Source organism: Euleptes europaea, chromosome 11 (assembly GCF_029931775.1).
Source record: "Euleptes europaea isolate rEulEur1 chromosome 11, rEulEur1.hap1, whole genome shotgun sequence".
Classification (NCBI taxonomy): Eukaryota; Metazoa; Chordata; class Lepidosauria; order Squamata; family Sphaerodactylidae; genus Euleptes; species Euleptes europaea.
This window is the reverse complement of record NC_079322.1, coordinates 13,021,601-13,039,480: the sequence shown is the minus strand read 5'-3', so window position 1 is coordinate 13,039,480 and position 17,880 is coordinate 13,021,601. Positions and strand designations below refer to the sequence as shown.

General features: G+C 48.4%; 1 protein-coding gene across 1 annotated transcript in view; it reads right to left on the bottom strand.

Moving 5' to 3' along the window:
* Nucleotides 1-17,880, bottom strand: part of TNS3 (tensin 3) — a 392,082-nt gene that overhangs the window by 114,952 nt on the left and 259,250 nt on the right. The gene's annotated exons all lie outside the window — the stretch shown is intronic.

The following is a 17,880-nucleotide window of genomic DNA, read 5'->3' as shown; positions in this document are numbered from 1 at the left end:
TGGACAGAATAGCACAACAGCACCTGCAAGCAGCACAACACGACAACATACCATCCTCATGGCCTGCTCCTAACATTCTGCCCCACTAAAGACCCCCCTTCACCCTCCCAGCGTGGGTTTGTGAGGGTAGGCAGCATGGAATTCTTGTACCAAGCGGGGGGTGGAGACATCACAGGCGTGCACCCATTCATCCTGGGCGGAACTAAAATGTTTCCAGCGGACCAGGTATTGAAGGGTACCATAGTGAATGCAAGAATCCAGTATTTTAGCTGCTTCAAAATGTCCCCCCACCACCACCATTTCAGGCACTTCGGGTTGTGGCTCAGGATGCCATTTTTGGGAAGGAATGTACGGTTTTAAAAGACTGACATGGAACAGGATGAATTCTCCGTAGAGACTTGGGCAAGGAGAGTTCTACAGTCACTGGATAAATAATCCGGGAAATGGGGAACGGACCCACGTACTTGGCACTGAGTTTATCGCACGGGCGGGTGGATCATAGGTTCTTGTTGGACAGATAGACGAGATCCCCCACCTTGCATTCCTTACCGGGGGAGAGATGTTTGTCAGCCTGAGCCTTGTACTTTCGTTTGGCTCGCTCCAGATTTTTAACCAGCCTTGGCCAGGTTGTTTGAATGGAACGCACCCATCCGGCCATGTCAGCTCCCCCCTCCTCCTCAGAAACATCAAAATGACCAGCGGGGCCAAACTCTTTACCATGGACAACCTGGAAAGGGCTGAACCCTGTGGATTGGTGAACCGCATTATTATAAGCATATTCAGCAAAAGGCAACAGGTCTACCCAATCATCTTGATGGTAATTAACATAACAGCGTAAATAGCATTCCAACACCGCATTCACCCGTTCAGTTTGACCATCCGTTTGGGGATGGAAGGCACTAGACAGTCCTTGTTCTACTCCGACCAACCTGAGAAAAGCTTTCCAAAATTTGGCCACGAAATTTGAATCCCTGTCCGTCACTATCTTGCGCGGAAAGGAATGGAGACGGAAGACATGTGACACAAAGAGGCGGGCCAATTTCGGGGTGGAAGAGATACCTGCGCAGGGTACAAGATGCACCTGTTTCGAAAACAGATCAGTAATCACCCAAAGAACTGTCTTTCCCCCACTAGGGGGTAGGTCTGTCATGAAGTCCATTGCAATCATTTCCCATGGTTTTGAGGGAGTTTCTAACGGTTACAAAAGTCTTGGCAGTTTGCCCTGAGATCGTTTGGCTGCTGCACATATGGGGCAGCTGCGGATGAAGGTGTCCACATCTGACCGCATGCCTGCCCACCAAAACTGTCTCCATAGCAAATGCAATGTCTTGAGAAATCCGAAATGTCCTGCAGTCTTGGCGCCATGAACCAAACCCAAAACCTCCCCCCGCAACACTTCCGGAACATACAATTTAGAATTTTTGTACCAAAATTCCCCGCGTTTAATTAGAGTAGCTGGAAGGGCCTGCGAGGAAAGTTCCGCTTGATAACTGCGAAGAAGAGTCTCCTTAAAGGAATCAGTCAGTCCTTCCACCCCCTCCAGTGTTGTGCCGGCGGGCAGCTGGACCGGGGACGGAGACGACACAGGTGCAGGGAGTGACTGAATGGTGCGCTCAGGTCCCCGCACCTCGGGAACCGTGGCTGTCAGTCGCTCAGGGGGAGGAGGAAGCGAGGTGGGTGGCGCTGCCGGCTCATCCGGGCGTGGGGCTTCCCCTCCCACCGAAAGTGGCGGCGGTGGGGATCGGGTCTGAGAACGGGTTTGTACGGCTAAGGTGGGCAATAGACCTCATTGGGCAGGGGTGAAGAGTGACTCTGTGGGCCGATCAACCTTGGTGGGATATTGGGGAAGTCTGGATAAAGCGTCAGCCAGAAGGTTTTGCTTCCCTGGTACATATTTTAGGACGAATCGAAATTGGGCAAAGAAGTCCGCCCAGCGCACGTGCTTCGCGGACAGCTTGCGAGCCCCTGTTAGGGCCTCTAGGTTTTTGTGATCAGACCACACTTCAAAAGGCACCTTGGAACCCTCTAAAAACTGCCTTCACACTGTCAGGGCATGCTTTACCGCGGCCGCTTCCTTTCCCCAAACGGACCAATTGAGTTCGGATCGAGTGAACTTTTTAGAAAAATAAGCGCACGGATGCAAGTGCCCATCCTCCCAACGCTGCAGGAGCGCACCCCCCATCGCTACGTCGGAAGCGTCTACATGCACTACGAATGGTTGATTGCAGTTTGGGTGCTGCAAAACAGGTTCGGATGTAAAAAGCTGCTTAAGACTATCGAAGGCGGCTTGACACTGGGGGGTCCACTCCACCCGGGTGTTGGGTAAGGTGGCTGTATTCCCCTTTCCCTTAGTTTTAAGGAGGTTCGTGATGGGTAGCGCGATCTGAGCGGAATGTGGGAGGAACGCCCTGTAAAAATTTGCGAACCCGAGAAATCTTTGGACCTGTTTATGGGTAGAGGGTGGTTCCCAACCGAGCACCGCTTGCACTTTTTCAGGATCCATAGTCAGTCCCTGGTGAGAGGTAATATATCCTAGGAAAGTCAATTGCTTTTTATGGAACTCGCATTTAGACACTTTAGCATACAGCTGATTGTCTCTGAGACGTTGCAACACCTCTCGAACCAAGGCAACATGCTCATCCATGCTTTTAGAGTAAATGAGAATATCATCTAAATAGACCACCACTCCTTTCAACAGTAGATCATGGAGGATCTCATTAATGAGTTGCATGAAGAGCCCCGAGCCCCCTTTTAATCCAAAAGGCATCACCATAAATTTGAACATCCCAAAGCAACTAGAAAAGGCAGTCAGAGATTCATCCCCCTCCCGGATTCTGACTCTGTAATAAGCCTCGACTAAGTCCAATTTGGTGAAAATGTGTCCCTCCTTCAACTGTCCCAAGAGATCAGAAATGAGGAGGATGGGATAAGCATTCGTTAGAGTAACAGCATTTTGAAAGTCCATACACAAACGCAAATCTCCTGTTTTCTTATGCACGAAGAAAGCCGGTGCCGAATAGGGCGCGGTGGAGGGTTGGATGAAACCGCGAGCCAAGTTCTTCTCTAAGAATTTGCGGAGCACCATCCGTTCTGTAGGACTCATTGGGTAGATCTTACTCTTTGGCAGTTTTCTATTCCCCACCACTTCAATAGCACAGTCCGTCCGGCGGTGTGGGGGGGGGGGGTAACACATCACACTCCTGCACATTAAACACGTCTGCAAAGTCCTGATATTCGGGCGGCACTTGGGTCGGACTGGAGGTGTCCGAGGCCAGGGCAGGAGTTGGTTTGATTACAGTTTTAACGGCCACTTCATATCAGTGTAACTCACACAGCGGGCTATTGAACGTTAAAGTCTCAGCTTCCCAGTCTATGGTGGGACTGTGTCCTTTGAGCCAATTTGCTCCTAACACCACAGCATATCGAACACTGGGCACAATAGTAAAGTTGATTTGTTCCCAATGGTGGCCAATTCCCATTGCCACTCCGTCAGTGCGACGGTCGACTGCCCCCCCCCCCCCGAAATCACTGCCATCCATTTGAGCAAATTGAACAGGTGCCGGCAAAAGGACTGATTTCACTTTGAGCGCCTTAAAGGTGGTTTTGTTAATTAACGAGCGAGCACATCCAGAGTCTATTAAGGCCTTAACTTGTAATTGAGGACCTTTTCTATAATGTCGTAATATCACATCTACATACACAGTCTCTTCTACTTCACTCACCATGAAAGGAGCCTTGGGTTTCGCAGGAACACCTGCGGAGGTCTGCGGTATCACTCCTTCTACCGCAGACCCAGTCCGTTTTTTGGCACTTTTTAGCATATATGGGAGAGCAAAAGGAGATAACCGGTTACCCAGGCAACCCCCCCCCCCTCCAACAGGCAGGAAGGAGCACTCGGCGATTCCCACAGTATGGGAATCTATGAAGACTAAACACGGGGCTTAGACTGGCCTTGGACAGAATAGCACAACAGAACCTGGAAGCAGCACCACAACACTACCACATACCATCCTCATGGCCTGCTCCTGACAAATCCTCACTTCATCGGCAAGCTTGCATTGGATAAATTGCATTGAAGACAGCAGCTCTTTCTCCAAGACGCTTAGGCGGCTGAAAAATGCACCCTTGAACATACACATATGAAGCTGCTTCATATTGAGTCACAAAAAGAGTTGGTTTTTATATCCTGAATTTCCCAGGAAATCCAGGGTTGCTATGCAGAGGAAAGCAATGGCAAACCACCTCTGAACGTGTCTTAGCTTAAAAACCCTACAGGGTTTCCATAAGTTGACTGGGACATGATGGCACTTTCCGTTGCCACCAATCTGGGACGCTGGTGGTGGAAGAAGGGCAACTTGTGCCAGGGGATGAAGAATAAGAATCCCCAGCCCCCACCAAAAGGTTGCCAACCCTTTGCTTATGCTGCCCGACAGCATATATCTTCTGAAGAAAGAAAGGAGGTTGGCTGACACCAATGAAGGAAGCCATCGCTGTCCTCACTTTGGTCTGTCTCAACACAGTGGCCTCTGTGGCTGAATTGTTCTGTGCTGGATTCCAAGTTAGCTATGCATTGATGGACCTCTTGGGCCCTCCCAAGAGTCACCTGATCAAAAGAACAGAAAATCTTCCTGGTGGATTTGTTTACTATAGTAACCATAGTTGCATGTAAATATTATGTTGTGTCAAGGGGAGAGTCAATGCTTTTCTATATACCGGAAGAACAAAGCACCCACTACAGAGTAATTATTTTCTTTGGGTTACGTTTTAAAACATTGGTCTTTTATGCATGGCAATTTCACTCCCTGTCACCCCTCCAATGATTTTGGGTCTTTGTTTGGATTATACATGTCATTCCGACCATCAGAGATCGCCTCCCTTTCCCCCTGCGTTTCCCCGCATTTTGCCTGTGTTTTCAAATTCAAGATAAAACAGGTCCTTCAAAACGCCAGCAAAACATGGGGAATCGCAGTATAAAAGACCCCTGTGTCATTTTGAAGGAAGGTGGAATTCAATACAGGAAGCCTGAGTGGAGGGAATGCTAACTGGGCAGTGGGTATCCCAGGGCAGCTGAAGCTGCTAAGGAAATGCTGGGTCTGAGGAGTCAATCTTGAGAAGGAAGTTGGGGTGATGAGCAGGTGAGGACACCAAAGTGAGGAAAGGACTCAGAAACGGATGGGGTAATAAGATCTGGAGGGTCTTGGCTATAGCCGGCCTCATCAGATCTCGGAAGCTAAGCAGGTTCAACCCTGGTTGGTATTTGAATGGGAAACCATCAAGGAAGTCCAGGGTTGCTGCACAGAGGCCAGCAATGGTCAGCCACCTCTGAAGGTCTCCTGTCTTGAAAACCCTATGGGGTTGCCATAACTTGGCTGTGACTTGACGGCACTTTCCATCACCCACAAGACATGAACTTATGTAGGGTAAGAGGTGAAAAGAAGAAGAGTTGGTTTTTATATGCCAACTTTCCCTACCACTTAAGGAAGAATCAAACCGGCTACAATCACCTTCCCTTCCCCTCCCCACAACAGACACCCTGTGAGGTAGGTGGGGCTTGAGAGAGCTCTAAGAGAACTGTGACAAACCCAGGGTCACCAGCTGGCTTCATGTGTAGGAGTGGGGAAACCAACCCAGCTCACCAGATTAGAGTCCGCCGCTCATGTGGAGGAGTGGGGAATCAAACCTGGTTCTCCAGATTAGAGTCCATTGCTCCTAACCACTATACCACGCTGGCTCTCCTGGGATTCAGAGGTTCCCTTTAGTCACCATGGCCAGTTGCCACTGATAGAACTGCCCTCCACTGGGTTGCCAGGTCCCTCTTCGCCACCGGAGGAGGTTTTGGGGGTGAAGCCCGAGGAGGACAGGGTTTGGGGAGGGACTTCAATGCCGTGGAGTCCAATTGCCAAAGCGGCCATTTTCTCCAGGTGAACTGATATCTTATCAGCTAGAATTCAGTTGTAATAGCAGAAGTGGGGAAACCAACCTGGTTCACCAGATTAATGTCCGCCGCTCATGTGGAGGAGTGGGGAATCAAACCCAGTTCTCCAGATCAGAGTCCACCACTCCAAACCACTGCTCCTAACCACCACACCATGCTGGCTCTCAATAACTCCCCCAAAATAAAAAAAATAACACCTTCCCCACAAAGAAAATGGGTTAGGAAGACAGACAGGCTTGAGATCGCCCATTGAGCAACCTGGCTGGCAATTTCCATCACCCTCCACTGGCTCTCAGATTTTACAGCGTTCCTGTGGTGTGATATCGTATTTACCCAAAGACAGCCCCCCAAAATGTTACACACAAAGAGTTTTTTTTAAAAAATAAATAAATAAATAACTCTTGCAAGTACATACTTGCACATGGTATGTGGATACAATACAACCCACTCTTTTCCCCCCAGAAGCACTCCTGGAAAAAACACTAGTCTTCCTTTCTGGTAAATACAGTATATGATTTAAAAAAAAATATTACACCAGGTGGGGCTGATTAGAGCACCTGCTGAGCAAGGAAGCCCTTACTCGTGGTGATCAGGAAGAGTACTGTTTGGAAAGACACATGCGCGGCAGCTGCACAGCAGCACCCCCATGTTCCTGGCTGCACCAGCATATACAAAAAAAACCACACATGATTGTGGGGGCTGGTTGTATTCTTCTAGCACAGGGGGGCCGAACTCAATTGTTACGAGGGCTGGATATGACATAAATGTCGCTTGGTCGGGCTGAGCCATGCCTTGCTAGCCCAGCTCGAGACTGGAGGGGGTGGCTGCCTCGGCTCGCTTGTGGGCTCTCAAGGGGTTGGATCCGGCCCACCAGCCTTATGCTTGACACCCTGTTCTAGAATGTTTGTCCTCACCAAAAAAGATATTCTGCACCCTGCACAAACACTTAAGGCATTTCATAGACAGACAGGCAGGTAGTTTCAGAGAAACATCCACCGTTTAAAAACTTTCATATTTCCAGAAACTTTTGTAATATTTCTGAACTGCTGCAGATCCTGGGAATGCTCATCTTACCACATGGCCAGATGTTTGGAGGACTAGCTCTGCACAGAGCTGGAATTACCACAGAGTGAGGTGTGCTTTTCTGTTTTGTTTTGTTTTGAGCAGTCACCACCCAGTCAATGTTCATAAGAATCGACACATACTCTTTGGAGCAAGTTCTGATTCCCCACCCGCAGAATTCTGCAGAATTCCCGCCTGCAGAATTCTGCTCACTAATGAATGGCAGCACTAGGGAGGAAGAGAATGGCTTGGCCCAGCTATGAACCCTTTGACTGAGTACGGAACAGAACTTCATCCAAATTCTGAAATGGATTACCAAACCCAGAATGGGTTCCAAAATCTTCACCCCAGAGGCTCAAAAGGGAATGAATGCGACCAGCTTCCCTTTTAAGGAGCAGTAATACAACACGAGCCCCCCGAAGGTCTCCGGGCATGCCAGGCAAGGTGCAGGCACAGGATGCCAGCGTCACCCAAGTGTGCTAGGCCGACCTCACAGGCCGTTTCTCGAAAGGCCTTAGAACCCCTCAGTCTGGTTCTGGAAACTCTTCCCCCAGTCCGGAACCCAAGTGGGGATTTCACCCCACCCCTAAACAATACTCACTACTGTGCCCTTCCAAATCACAACAAGCCAGGGTTATATAACATTTCACGGTTGACAAAATATTTACAGAGTACACACAGCAAGTTATAATTTCACTCCTGTACCTTAACGGCACATTCCATACACCAAGAGTCACTCACATTACTAATACTGAATCATAAAATCCTTATTTGATTCCTGGGGAGTTCATGCCTAATCCAAGAAACAGAGGGCCTTATCCTATACAGCGCTGAGAGCTACTATGAAGCAAACACGGACACAACACCACTGAAATCTGCCAGAGGGTTTCTACCAAATTTAAACAGCCGGGTCTCTTGACTGATCGTGGGTCAGCCTTCCTCAGGCTGTTTGGGGATTAGACTTATGGCATTATTTCGAGTTCTTCTAAAACAAAGGAGAAATCCCCACCCACTTCTTTTGAAAAATATCAAAATATACAAATGGTTGGATGCTGTCTAGTGCTTGGTTGTTTGTCCCTTCCTTAAGCCTCCCTTCTTGAAAGCGCAGATCAGGAAGGAAATTCAGGTTGTTGTTGTTTTATAAACTGCATCACCCGGCCATATCTTTCAAAACACCCCTGAGAGACGAAGCCCAGCTGGATCACAAATCAAATGCTAAAACAGAACCCCTAATATGTCCAAGTGTGGACAGACCAGGGGGAGATAGGAAGAACGTTTACTTTTCTGGCAAAGTAATACTGGTAGATTCATGCTAGTAAAGCGAGGCTTTGCTCTAAATACCGTAGCAGGAATACTGGCACTCCTGGATGAAATACCTCATTTTACTCCAAAAAGTCAACTTCTGCTCTCACTTTTTCCGAGGAAGTAACCGGCTGCAAAAAACAAAAAAACAAAACCCATACAGTAACACATCTGTCTCTCCCCCAACCTACCTGCGCCAGAAAAGCAAAACACACACCCTGAAGGCAGATCGAAACAGTAAACCCTTGAAAGCAGAGATGGAATTTGTCTACCTCAGGCTGCAAAAACCTCTCTCCTTTTACCCTGTTTCTCTCAGACTGAAGTCCCTACCAGAATGGGTGGGTGGGCGGCCGGGGGGAGGGGGGGGGGAGATTACCTTTGGCTCTCTCTCTCTCTTTTAACAGCCACGGAATCTGGCAGAAGTCCAGCCCCGAGAATCTGAACTACAAACTGATCGGGATCAGGCACATGCAACATGGAGACCGCGTGCGCGTTTTTTGTGTTTTTTCCCTGCCTACAGTCTAATGCACAGAAAGCAAATCACATTCCCAAAAGTATCAGGCCAAAACCGCAGGGTGCATACCAGCTCCGCTCCGCTCCAAAACAGTTAGTGTCCGGCTTCCTTTTGTGAAATTCACAGAGCTGAATGCTGGCTCCGGAGGGGGAGAGAGAGAGGGGCGGGGAGAGAAACTTCTGTCTCACAGCTTTTCTGACCTGTCTCACAGCTATCTTCTTTCCAGTCGCTCAGCATTTGAGAAAGCTCATTCAAACCAGCGTGCAGGTAGGCCTGGCAGTGACAGTTCTGACCCAGATCTTCCAAACAGGAGGAAGGAAAAATACAAAGCTATTTTCCATATGTTGTAACCCCATTAAGTATCCTTTTTTAAACCAGGGAAAGTCTACCCCAATTGGAGTCTTTTCCCCTCCCCGTCATCATCACATAACAAATAAACCCTCAGGCAAATCTCTACAAGTCTAGAACTGCATTCCTTGCAAGGTGAAGTCTTTTGGCTGTCTGTGCATGGATCTGTTTTCTTGTCTCCTGCCTTCTTTGCTAAACAGAAATTCTGGATCTTCACAAAACTCTATATGCACCACAAAACTCTATATGCACCACACGCACAATGTAGTTAGAGGGTGCTGGTCTGCAGTAGAACCGTTAGGTTCGAGCCCAGTAGCACCTTAGAGACACACATAACGTAAGCACCTTCCTCAAAGCTTAAGCCGACAGTCGCTTACCTTTTTTTGAATCGACAGAAGCCCCCTACCCTGGAGAGGCAGCAGAACGGCCGAACTTCCAGCACACGCACAAAAAAGCAAGTCCTGAAAACATCCAGCCCTTCCAGCTTCTTTGCAGTCCTGAAGGTAAAGGCTGGAGAAGCAGGAAACTTTGGTTGCAGCCAAAGGGGAGGGGGAGTGAGAATGTAAACACAGAGGAGGAGCCAGAGAAGTGCAACCAGGTTCAATGAAATTTGAACCCTTGCAGCTAAAGAATGAAGCCAAGCTGTTTAGAAAGGTAATTCAGGCTGCAAACTATTTCCTTCATAGATGGTCTCTCTCTTTGCCCGCCCGCCTCCCTTAAAAAAAATTTTCTCAGTGGAAACATAGCCCACCTTAACTCCATCCTTGATTCCTGACTTACCAAATGACACACATGTACATGTCTTCTCTCAAACCCATCAAGCAAATATTTGTTCTGAATGATGGATGCGAGGTTCTACCCGCCGCCTCATCCAGCCTCACATGCTCGATGCAACTTCTAAGCGGTGGGATGAGCCTGCTCGAGTTTGGTTCGGTCCTAGCCATGCTCAGCTTTTAATTTGGCCTCCATCGGGGAAGCTCTTGGCTCTTCAGTAAAGTTGGGCTCCGCATCTCGCCTCCAGAATAAAACTGGGTGGAGTTGGCCAGTAAAGACACACAACTGGGTCCAGCAAATCTTTACCAGATGCCATCCCTGACAGTGAAGGAGCCTTCAATCTGGACTCTGTGACAAACCACTGGAGGACGTCACGCCACAATGGGGTTGTCTCTGTGTATGTATCATTTCCCAGGCTCAATTATTAATTGTAACCAGAAAACTGGCTGGCTTTTTGGCAGTGCTTCTTGCATTCAGACAACAAGGCAAGCTCTAATGAAAGCAGACTGGACATGAACACAGCTTGATGCTACGCTCGCTCACACCTCGTTTTCCTGTTCTTATACACCAAGCTTGATTGGAAGCTTCCACGGTGGATCGAGCTCCAATACGCCGCAATGCCCAAATGGAGGTGCCTCAGCCAATGGGAGTTTGGAACTTCACCAAGCCAGGAAGCTGCCAGTCAAGCTCAACAAGCAAGAGGAGGGAGGTGGCAGGAAAAACAGAGTTTTGCTTACCTGTAACTGTTGTTCATCTGGTGGATCTTCTATGCAGGCACACATTGGGACTGCGCAGGCGCAGGCCAGTCACGGATAAGATTTGTCAGCTTCTAGCAAAATCTAAAAGAGAGTGCTAGCCCTCCCCTTGGGGCATGCAATCTCCCCGCCCACGGTCAGATGACCCAAGGGGGAGGGAGCACTCTTCCCTCCAGTTCTCCAACCTGCCGCCACGGAACCAACCACTGGTCTAGCGGAGAGGTCCCACAGCGGGGAAGGAGGGAGGGATGTGTGCCTGCATAGAAGATCCACCAGATGAACAACAGTTACAGGTAGGTGAAACTCTGTTTTTCATCTGCGTTGCTTCTAAGCAGTCCCTTTGCGGATCCAAGGTTTGTTTTGGAACTTCCTTTCGTTCTGAGGGCGAGGAAAGGAAGGGCAGAATGAAGGTTGTGTGAAAGACCATTGAAAACGGTATGGGCGGGAAGGTTGGTTGGTTTGTCGGCCAAAATAACGCCACTTGAAATCAGGCGCCTGAGGGGCAATCCCTAGAGACTTTGCATTTGTCTTATTCTTTTTCAAGCGATCCAGGAAGGTATCTGTTTGGTCGCTAAATAGGGACACCCCTTCAAACGGAAGGTCTTCGATACGTGCCCTAGTATCATAGGGGAGCGCAGATTGACGCAACCAAGCATGTCTGTGGATGACTATGGTGGAAGCAATGGCTTTACTGGATGAGTCCGCCACATGGCGTGCTGCAGTGAGCTGCTGCCTCACTAAAGACATACCCTCGGAGGCCTACCACACTAGAGGTATAAATTTTTCTAGCAAGGATATCTAGTTTGCGACCCTCTCTATCCTGTAGAGAGGAATGTGCTCCTGACCTATATTTACCAGGCAAAGCCTCCACTATATTGGAATTAGGAGGGGGATGCTGGTAGAGGAATTCTCCATCTTCTCTGCGAATCTTATATAGATTCTCTACTCTTTTGGTGGAAGAGGGGACTCAGGCAGGCTTAGCCCAATTGGTACAGACCACTTTGAGAATGCTTTTTATCATAGGGAGGGCCACAGGGCCTACATCAGGGTTATGGAGAATATCCATTATATCATTGATAGGACCGGAATACTCCAGTTTAAAATCAATTTTAAGAGCTTTCGCCATGCGGATTAATTGTTCCGCATATAAGCGAACGTCCCCCATAGGAGAAACTGGTTTAGAGTCCCCGACAGTGTCCTCGGGTGAGGGAACTGAAGCACGGGATTCGTCATCCTCATCTGGAGAGAAGGAGGCGTCATACTTGGATGGATCAGTGTCCCTTGACATAGAAGGAGACCTGGATAGAGGAGGCTTGCGAAGCGACGCTTGCCTTGGACGGACGGAATCCTTGGAATGATAATCAGGATGGCGAGATGGCGTGTGTCGACGCAGACAAGAACCTCCAGAAGGGGAACGTGAGCGGGAGCGCCGGTGACGACGACGGTTGACCGAAGAGCCCGAGTAGACGGAAGGAGTAGGATATCGGCGTCGAGAAACATCTCGGCGCCGACGATGACGAGAGGGAGACCGGCTCCTAGAGGAGTAACGGCACCTCTGAATGGTTGGACTGCGTGAACGAAGTGAACGGCTATGTCCGGTGATTGACTGTTTAGATGATGAACAGTGTTGTTGAACGGCTGGAGTATGTGAGAGGGGTGAACGGCTATGACCGGAAGAAGACTGTCTGGATGAAGACCAATGAGATTGGGACCGGCGAGAGGTAGATCGGCGCAAACGAATGGATCGGCTCTGACAATAGGATTGGCTTCGACGAGAGGAACGGCTTCGACGAGAGAAATGGCTCTGACAATGGGATTGGCTCCGACGATGGGATCGGCTCCGACAAGAACGGCTCCGACGAGTAGATCAGCTCCAACGAGAGGATGACTGGCGTCTGCGGGAAGCGGATCGACTCCGACAATCGGATCGGCGTCGAGAAGAGGATCGGCTCCGACGGGTAGGACGGTGACGGCGTGAGTTCGACCGACGCCAACTGGATCTGGACGAAGCTGGAGTTCAAGAGTGGCGTTGAGAAGTTGATCGACGCCGAGGCCGTTGGCCAGGTTCGAGATGAGACAAACCTTTCGGAGACTCCACTTGGTTCTTTTCAACAGACTGCTGGGAGTCTTGTAGAGCACTCACAGGAGGGGGTGGTTGATCGGCACCGAACTGGAGCTCTACAGGTTCTGCCCGAGGCCCTTTATCATCAGGCCATGGGGACTTTGTAAGCACCGGAGGCACATCTTTGTAGAGATGAAGGAGGTGCTGTTTGAACTCATCCGAGTCTTCCTGGGCCCTGCTCGGATACGGAACCGAGGAGGTAGCCAGGGAATGAGGAGGCAAATCCTCAATGGTAATGGGCTGCTGTGCAGCTACCTCAGAGGCGATCGACGCCGATGGATGAGACGCTTTGGTTTGAGATCAGCGTCGAGGAGAAGCCGAGGGTGATCGGCGTTGAAGAGACTTCGGCGAATGCGAAGGTGATCGGCGCCGAGGCAATCTGGAGCGGGACACATGGCGCGAAGAGCCGTGGCCATCTTGCGAACCCAGAGCAATAAACTTTGCCGGACGAACAACGACCGACGAGGGCTTCTTAGAAGGGCCACCCCGCTTGGATTTTTTTGTTGGGGGACCCGCTTCGGATTGCGGCTTACCATTCGAAGGAGCAGGCTCAGCAGATTGACCTCGTGGACGAAGAGACTCCTTATAGAGATGAGAGAGCAGGCGAGTCAACCGAACCCTCAAGGCCTTGTTGGTGAGTTTGGAGCAACTTTTACAAGTTGCAGGAATATGGCCTTCCCCCAAACAAAGGAGGCATTCAAGGTGAGGATCAGTCTTCGCCATCTTGGTACCACAAGAGGAACATTTCTTGAAAAGTGGAGCTTTCTTGGACTCCATGGCTAGAGACAAAGCTAACACGTTCTCTCTCCGTGGCGGCAGAAAGAGAACTGGAGGGAAGAGTGCTCCCTCCCCCTTGGGTCATATGACCGAGGGGCGGGAAGATTGCATGCCCCAAGGGGAGGGGGAGCACTCTCTTAGATTTCGCTAGAAGCTGACAAATCTTATCCGTGGCTGGCCTGCGCCTGCGCAGTCCCAATGTGGGACTGCATAGAAGCCACGCAGATGAACAAGCAAACTGTGCTCGTGCCCAATCACGGCTTTAACTACTGTAGGTCTGATCGAGGAAGAGACCATATTGGGGGGGGGAAGATGGAGGACTTCTTGGATAAAACCCTCCAAAATAAAGAAGGCCATCCAAGAGGAGTCATGCTAAGTAACGAAACCATCATCCCTGCATTGTAAAACTCAAAAGTCAAAACTCCAGCACCTGAGCTACAGAAACACCACATCTTTCACAGTTATTTGGTTTTGTCACAATGCCCACTTTGAGGCCGGGAGAATGATGCTGGGGCCAAGGCATGGTGACCAGTTCCATTGCCACAGACACTTCTCCTCTCTCTCAACCTCTTTGGCTTCTCTACTGAGAACATGGTAGGGCCTTTGATGCAGCCCAATCTCTTCAGATCTGACTAGGAAAACCTCTGGTCAGCATCAAAACCACGTTTCAGGGCCTCTCCATACCTTGGAATGGAAATAATTTTTGTAGGAACTAACTGGCATCTGGATCAAGACAGAAAGAACATTCATAAAAGTTGGGACCAAACCAGAGAAAAGGCAGGTCTGTGGTATACAAAGAAAAAAATTCTAGTGGGAGCTAAGAAGGTACAGTAACAACCAGCAGGGGTTTTTCTTAGCTAAATAGGTAACTACTAAATAGGTAACTACTAACTACAGGCTAGCCTGTAATATTTATAGGGCAAGTGGCCAATCAGAGCTGGGAGTACTATAGGAAAGTCAGCTTGGTTGTTACTGGTCTTTCGGGGGGGTTGATACTACCTTAAGAATGCTCTACTTAGCTAGATCAATGGCTTTCTGAGGGTTATTGTGGATCCCAGCACATGCCCCATAAACCCCTTGATTTTACCTGACAAGATTTGATTTTACCACAGTACTGTCTCTGTTACCCATAAGGACTGTGAGTACTGTATACTAGCCTTACTTTTTTTTTTTTTTTATGGAAGACAGTTCACTTTTCTTAAGCACTGCAAGGCCATAAATTAAGAAAACTCTGAACATCAGCAGGTGCTTTAATTCTTCTTTCCCTACAGGGCATTAAATTCTAACAGCTTGGTTCTATACATAGTCAGCTTTTCCTAAGCCAGTTCAAGCTCATTTGGCTTCAATGCACTTAACTCTACGCAGGATCCGACTGCAGGAATGCCACTGAACTTACTTGGAAGCAAGCAACACTGAAAATTAATAGGACTTACTCCTGGGTAAATGTCAATAGAATTGGCAGGTGTGTGTGCTAATTTCTGGAGAACGGGTTTTTAAATATGAGACATGGATATGGCTTTCTCACATAGGCCCTTTGTACTCCGCGGACTTAAGTGGGGCTTCCAGAGGGTTATAAATGCATTCCAGTCATTCATGAGGGAACAAGGCGTGAGGGTGGGTGGGAAGTAGGTCTGTAAGCATCTAGTTATGCAAGTATTAACATGGCTTAGTAAATACTTGCCAGCGGAGGTGAGAAAAATCTCACCAAAGTACTCTTCTGTGTGTGTGTGTAAAGTGCTGTCAAGTCGCAGCCGAAAACCCCTTTTTGGGGTTTTCATGGCAAGAGACTAACAGAGGTGGTTTGCCAGTGCCTTCCTCTGCACAGCAACCCTGGTATTCCTTGGTGGTCTCCCATCCAAGTACTAAGTACTTTTCTACACCTCCTTAAAGTGGGCCACTTAAGACGTTCAAAAGAAGAGGCAGAAAGGAAAACGACAAGGTCTTTAACTCCCAAGCTATGAGGAGGAGCGTCCTCCTGAAAGGGAAACCGAAGGTGTGTCTCGCTGCCAGGAAATCTAAAGCCCCCGCTCCCCCACTCCTGACATGGATGAAACCCAGAAACAGATTGGTAGCGGAAGCATAGATTACCTGAGCTGCATCCTTCATTCTCACCTTTGGCTCTGAGAGGCCAAGGAGAAAAGGGGACCTTTGGCTACTGTGCACAGTTTAAGCAGAAGTCCTTCAGAACGGCCATATGGTTTCTTCCTAGGTTCTCCCCTTTAGAAGAAAACTACAAGTTTTGAAATGATAACCATCTTCAAGTTGGCTGTTGTGTAGGGCAAAGCTTCTTAAAATGTGGGTCGCGACCCCATATGGGGTTGTGTAACTGAATGAGGGGGTTGCGAAAAATTTGGCAACAGTAAAAGTTTATATGTATAACAAGGAATTGTTTTAAAATAATTTTTTATGATTTATTATCAGTAAATGTTTGATTTGTATACCTATTTTATATACCTAGGGTGATGTAAACATTTCTCAGGTGAAAAGGGGTCGCGAGTGGAAAAACTTTAAGAAGCCCTGGTATAGAGGATGGTGCCGAGTTGTTTTCTGTTGCCCCAGGTCGGACTAGAACCACGGGTTGAAATTATATCAAAAGAGTTTCCATAGAGATTAGGAAGAATTTTCTAACAGTTAGAGAGGTTCCTCAGTGGAACAGGCTTCCTCGGGAGCTTGGTGAACTCTCCTTCCCAGGAGGTTTTTAAGCAGAGGCTAGATGGCCATCTGTCAGCAATGCTGATTGTATGACCTTAGGCAGATCATGAGAGGGAGGGCATCTTGACCATCTTCTGGACATGGAATAGGGGTCACTGGGGGGGGGAGTAGTTGTGAATTTCCTGCATTGTGCAAGGGGTTGGACTAGATGACCCTGGTGGTCCTTTCCAACTCTATGATTCTATGAAGGGTGGGAGGCTTCCCTTGAAAAGGCACCAATACAGCATATTTATCTGTGCAGGGAATATGAGCACACCACTGATCCTGATGGAATTAGCTCTCTAACTGCATCATGAAATTCAATTCCACCCCCAGCCCTTACTAACCCCACAGGATACCCCAAAATGAATTACTACTGCTCGCTCCTCTAGTAACCGTTCACAACCTGCTCTTATGGAAATCTATGCTGGTGCAAGAAACCACCAGCGTAAGGGGAGCAGAGTCTCTAACAAAGGCAGTCAGTGCCGAGAGAAGGGGGAACAGATTTGGGGGACCTTGTCAGAATTGAAAAACGCTCCACCTTTTCAGCTAGACAGCCAGTGTGGTGTAATGGTTAGAGCAGGGGTGTCAAACGTAAGGCCCGCGGGCTGGATCTGGCCCCTTGAGAGCTCTTAAGGGGCCCACGAGCCAGCTGAGGCAGCCACCCCCACCCCACCCCTCTCAATCTGGGGTGGCGAGGCATGGCCTGGCCCGACCAAGTGACATTTATGTCATATTTGGCTCTCGGAACCATTGAGTTTGACACCCCTGGGTTAAAGTGTTGGACTAGGACCTGGAAGATGTGGGTTCAAATCCCCACTTGGCTATGATGACCATTATTAGGCAGATCTTGGATCAGTCACACCTCAGTGAGTTCAGTTCCGTTTTATAGCATGAGGCCAAAGGCCGTTACAAAGAAAACAATGAAAAGTAAAATACCATACAACCTTCAGTCTAACTTACCTCACAGGGTTACTGTAAGGTTGAAACAAAGAAGGAAGAAGCGCGTATGCCACTCGGGGCCCCTGGGGAGGGGGCACATGAGATAAAAATCTACTAGACAGACAAATGCTGGGCAAGTGCTGCCACGGGGCATGACGGCCTCTGCCTATGCCAACATCGTTGCCCTGAAGAACTGGCTTCAGAAGCATTAACACACAGCCAGTTCTTGGAAAGGGGCAGACACTCCTGGGAAAGAAGACTGGATTATGAAAATGTTTGAACTGGTGGAAATGGCAAAACTTACAGCTACTTTAAACCAAAAGGACAATGTTCAATTTATGGGGGAATGGGAGGCTTGGATGAAATATTGTGAATATGAACTAGGACTGGGAAAAATGGAAGAGTACCTTTTAATCTGATCTAGATGACATTGCTAATATAAAGAAGTGTAATTAATTATATTAACAGAATATTGTGATTGAAATTTAACTGAGATATAAGAGTAATTAAGATCATACTATATCACGATGGGATAGAATACTTTATTAAGAGGCGGATGGAGGTGATGGGGAAGTCAACAAATTTTCCTTTGTTTTTTTATTTTATTAAGTACTTAAATAACTGTAACAACATTACTTATGACTTAATTTTCTATATT